Source organism: Prinia subflava, chromosome 12, assembly GCF_021018805.1.
Source record: "Prinia subflava isolate CZ2003 ecotype Zambia chromosome 12, Cam_Psub_1.2, whole genome shotgun sequence".
Lineage (NCBI taxonomy): Eukaryota > Metazoa > Chordata > Aves > Passeriformes > Cisticolidae > Prinia > Prinia subflava.
The window spans coordinates 10,168,699-10,174,290 of record NC_086258.1 but is presented as its reverse complement, the minus strand read 5'-3'; positions in this window follow the sequence as shown (position 1 = coordinate 10,174,290).

Sequence of the window (5,592 nt, the reverse complement as noted above, 5' to 3'; positions counted from 1 at the left end):
GCTGCATGTAAGAAAACAGAAACCCCAGAACTGTCACATTGTCCAAATACTCTCTGTAAACAAATCCAAACACTCAAGAAAGGGCTGCTCAAGCTCTGCTGGTGAAGGAGCTGCAGAGGAGATTGCAAATGACTTGCAGTGCATCTCCTTCAAATGCTGAACCGAGTCTCACATGCTGTGATATTTCAATGTCCAAACTCTCCCAAAGCAGCCTGCTGCACTCACTCACAGTGCAGTCCTGCCCCGGTGAGCTCACTGAAGTGAGAGCAAACTGCAGTCACCTTCCAGCTGCTGGTCACCTCCTCAGTCAGGGACAGTCATCCCCTTTTCCCTGAGCTCAGAGCACCGCGGTGGCACATTGGCAAGGAGGAAGGCACTCGGGTAAAAGCTGGCTGGGCACAGCCCAGGGGCACCTGCCATCAGCTCTGCTTTGGCTGGACTCTGTGTCATGGGGGAGCACCAGCTCGTGGCACACACGGCCTGGGGGATTCTGACACAGCCCAGACATGCAAGTAAAGAGTTTTCTTCTTTCCAGTGTGCAAGCGTGGAGCTCTGCTCGGCCCGGGCTCAGGCTGTGTCCCTGCTGCTCTTTGTGCTGGGCAGCAGCACCGTGTTTCCCAGGGCTGCTGTCCAAGCAGGGTCTGTCGCACCTGATCTGCACTGCTCAGTCTGTCTGCTGCAGATCCCTCATCTCTGGGGGCTGAGCAGAGTAATTAGAGGGCTGAGAGCTGGACAAAGCCTGTCTGGTGGATGGCTAATTTACAAATGCTCAGACTGTCCACAGTCCTAAGCCGAAGAGGAAGCTTAATTAGAGGCACAGGAGAAATTCATCTGGGAGAAAATTAAGGCAGAGAGAAGCCCCTCCCCATCAGAGGCAGAAGGACATCTTCAGTGCAGCCTGCTCCTTCAGGGAATCCTGCTGGCACAGGGCAGGAACCAGGGCTTTGCTTGGAAGCAAAGGGCAAGTGGTGGCCCTGTGCCTAAACACAAAAAGGGCACTGCCACCACTCATTGAGTCTCACTCCCTCCTGCTTTGGGAAGCTCTGATAGGATGCAGTGCTCAGCTCAAGCATCTCTCCAGGGCTGCAGGGCCTGGCCTTATGTTGGCAATTCCAGCTCGGGCTAATGGGGTCTGCGGGGAAGCTGTTTCACACTCGATTCTGCTGTTCAACACTGTTGCCTGCAAAGTGGGGGGACCTGCACAAGCTGCTCTGGCAATATGTTTGCACAGATCCCACAGGATCCTCAGTGACCCTTTAGGATCATCTTCATATGTTCCTTCTTTCCCCACGACCTCATTTGGCCCCAGCCCCAAATTCCACAGCACGCACACTGTGCTGCATCTTCACCCTTTGCCCTGCCCGAGGCTGTTGTGCACTGCATGTCCACAGTCTCTGCAAGTGGAGGTAAGGCTGGGGGAGCTGAGATAGGATGTGCAGGGGATTTCCCAGCTTGTTCTATATCATAGATTTCTACTTTTGGTGTGAACACGGAGGGGAAAATCTGGTTTGCACACCAGTCTCTGTAAAGGCGGCTGCTCTGTATAGCGGGGACACCTTTGCTCTGATAGTCCCAAAGCCAAGGTAACTCCTGAGCTGCTCGCCCCTAAGGCTTCCTACAGACAGATCCAGCCCTCTGGAGTGCTGAGGGACCCGTGACCTGAGGCGTGTGGCTTCCCTCTGTTCTAAAAACTTACAGCTAAAGACACCCCGTCCTGGTTTGTTTGATGAGGGCTCTGGGATGGCCATATCCCCTAAGTGAGGTCTATTTTTCCCTGCATCCTTGGGACTTTCACAGGGGGCTGCTGACTCGTGTCTTTGGGGACCAAACGCCATGGAGGGACTGCCCGGGCACACAGAGTGGCACTGGGTCCTTCCCACTGACCATGGCTGCAAAAGGGGAAGAGGGAACAGGGGAGGAAGATCAGCTTTGACAGAGTGTGACTGACCAGGACAGTCACTCGGGAAAAACTGGGATACCTGCCCTGGCCGGGAAGTAACAGGTCCTAGCTCCAGGGACAAGGAGAGATAAACTCCAGAGCTGCAGGGCCCATGGAAGCAGGGATGCTCTCTGTGCCCTGGGGTAAAGGAGGCCCTTCTGAGGGGACAGGGGACACACGGCTGTGCTTTGGCAGGCGGATCTGCCCTGTCACCCCTGCCTGAAGTGACACCTGCCAAGCCCTTCCCCTCGGCTGGGAGAGATTAAAGGATGAAGTGGCTGGCAGCTAAGGCTCAGTTCATTAGAAAGAGTCCTGTTAATTGGGTATTAACTGGCCTCTGCTGGGGATCAGGGACACATGGGCTGGGAATACCGGAGCTGCAGTGTGATGCTTGTCAGACATTTGAACTTTGGCAGGCTGGTGTAGCTGGCATGGGGAGGGCAGCCCAGCCCTCAGCTGGCACTGTCAGGCCATGCCCCTCGGAGATTCACGGCTTCTATTGTCTTGGCCAGACTAATCCCTCTTACTGGGATGCTGGTCTGGTGTTTCCTCCCCATCCCAGATTGTCTATCACACCTCTTGGGTTTTTCTCAGTTTAAAAATACATGTTTAGGGCTTAATCTGTGCTGCTTTAGGGCACAAAGACCAGGCTGGCCCTGAGATCACCTGACGTTAAGTCCTGAAACAAAGCCCTTAGGGCAGAGTCCTCATACTCTGGCACTAAAGTCTCAATTCCTGTCGCCTGGAAACATAACAGGATTGTCTCCGTTTAGTGGGATTATGTCTGAAAAAGCCTTTTGTTACTGCCACTCTCTGCTCCAGGGTTGACAGCTGAATCAAACCAGATGGGAGTCCCACGGTCAGAAGGAGGAAATGGCGCCGGGCTCCTGGCCCTGACACAGCTTGACCTTGGACAAGCCCCTCCATTGCCCTACACTCAGCCTCTCGTCCCCGGGGCAGGGACGAGGAAGGGCCCTCGGGGATGGAAAGCCTTTTGCTGCAGCCGTGCCAGCAAGCTGTGAGCGGCTGGAGCAGGGCAGGGGTTCCTGTCCCTCCCTGACCCCAGAAGCGAGCCTCCCACACCAGGACACGCCGCGCAGTGTGCTCGTGGGCACAGCTGGGGGCTTCTGCCAGTGCAGCAGTCACAGGCACGGGGGCTGAGGAAACCCGGGGACACCCGGATCACACGGGAAACACGAGGCCTCCCAGACAGGATTCCTGTCTCCCCTTGTGTCAAACCCCAGCAGTGCTACAGGCCAGGCCTCTGTGCTCTCAGGGCTGGTGACTTGAAACTGCTCAGCCCCAGCTCACCCTGAGCAGTGCCCGGGGAGGAGGAGGGCACTGAGGCCCTCTGAGCTCACCCTGAGCAGTGCCCGGGCAGGAGGAGGGCACTGAGGGCCTCTGAGCTCACCCTGAGCAGTGCCCGGGGAGGAGGAGGGCACTGAGGGGCTCCCAGCACCAAGTGGCACCCAGCCCGCTCCCCCTGACACTTCCAGAGCTGCAGCATTGATGGAAGCCTCTCTACCTCTAAGGCATGAGATATGCTATACACAGCAAGAAGGTTTGCCTAATTAACTCCGATTGTATATGACATTGTCATGTTGATTTACTAAATATACGCGGGAAATCTCTTTATTTCACCAGCTGATTGGTGACATAATCCGGGTCTGTAAGGAGCAGCCTTGACACCAATTCCCTCTGGTTATGTTACCTGTCTTTTCCACCTGCAATCGCATCAATGAAGCCCACAAGGAACTTCAATAACTAATTTATTCATTTTGCTTCTGATTTATAGTAAAAAGGAGAGGATGTCAGGATACACTTGTCTAGAATGACAATCAAGCCCAGAACCCTTCCAAGCTCATGTCTTCTTGAGAAGTAGAAGGCTTCACCTTAGCAGCATGTGCACCGTGCTGATCGCAATTACCAACACTTCTGTGTTACTGCAGACTCTCACCAGCTGGGAGAAAGTTTCCAGGTAACACAAGCCTGGAAAAGTCAATTACCTTGTTCCCTTATGTATTAAAGGTATGGCATTCTTGACTGACACATAGCATGTCCAACCGTGCTCCTCATGTCCCCACTTGTCCCAGAACAGTTCTCCAGGTTTACCAGGCTGAGCTGAGATCCTGCTTTTGGACAGAGCCCTGGGACATCTTGTATGAACAGCAGGCACAGGGAGAAGACTCAGGTTGATGCAAAAGAATCCACAACAGTCCGTGGAAGAGTCCCAGTAAGCTGCAGTATGGCCCAAGGACTTCCTGTTTATTCAACCTTATTTGCACCACAGTACAGATATTCAGTCAGTATTTTCTAGCCAAAGAAAATGGACTCCAAAACAGCTCTGCAATCTCATATTAAAGCCTCTCCCCTCTCATGCGACTTGGGAAATTTTCAGAAGTTTGTATTGGCAGGAAACTGTTTCCAGTATCTGACCATGTGCCAGGAGGTCAAGGCTTTCCTCCCCAGATGGAGAGCGGAGGAATAATTGCTGCTCTCCTCTTTGGAGGCCTCAATGAAATCTCTTTCCAAAAGTGAATACAGTTCCTGGTGATGTCCAGGAGTTATTAGCGAGTGGTGCCTGCAGAGCACTGCTGAGACTGCCAAATGCCCAGGTTTGCACTGAGAGGGCTGGTCTGTGCACTGTGCAGCTCCTGCAGAACCTGATGTGGACTTTTCCAGGCCAAGAGGGACCAGGAGCCACATTCTCTGCTCCCAGCACGGCAGTGGAAGGAGCACTGCTGTGCACCGTTCATCCCACCCTGGCTCAGCACATCCCAGGCTGTTGCAGTGGCATTTCCCATTTCCCACAACTCTGCTTTGATTTGTTTCTCGCACTGGGAGGTGTTTTTAAGGCTTAGCCCACAATGAAGCAGTAGTTCTCAGGGGCTGGCAATGTCAGTGGCCTTACACTGGCAGAGGTACCCTGGGAGACCAAGAATGCCTCCTTCAGCAGTTCTGTGAGCTGCTCCAATTTCTGCCTGGAACAACTAAAGTTACAGACCAAACCCACTTCCTCCCGCACACAGACTGTCCTCATCAATGCAGCGCTCCTGATCACAGTGAAACCGGAGCCTCATTTGGCACAGCAATCAGGGGAGCAGGGTTAGCTGCTCAAGGGGATGTGCAGATCCTGTGCGTCAGGCGTGGAGCCCAGCTCAGCAGCAGGGAAAGCGGGGGACAGGGAACACGCAACTCCATTGGAGGAGAGCCTAGTTAAGACCCGTCTGTGTCAGCCCAAAGCTTAATCTGGATTGATGCAAACTGCAGAAAGTATCATTAGAGCCTGTCTGGGGAAGTCACAGAGCTTCTCTGCTCCCTTCTTGTCTTCCACAATAATAGAGATATTTCTGTTTACAAAGGTGGACTTGATCCTCAGAATTTCCTCTGTAGATCTCTAGTATTTGCATGTGTCACCCTGTTTTCCCTGGCTCATTAATCACTCCCTGTGCTTGTCAAAGTGGAGCAGCGCCTGCTGTGCTCCCACAACCTGCTAGAGGGGCCCCAGGCTGAGTGTTTGTGCTGCTGCAGCAGAGCTGTGTTATGGCACTTGGGCACACAGCCCCTGGCGTGCCCCACAGCCCCTCGGCAGCTCAGGGCACAGCCCGGGCACAGCACAGGGCTCATGGCTGCTTTCCTGGCTGTGGAACAAA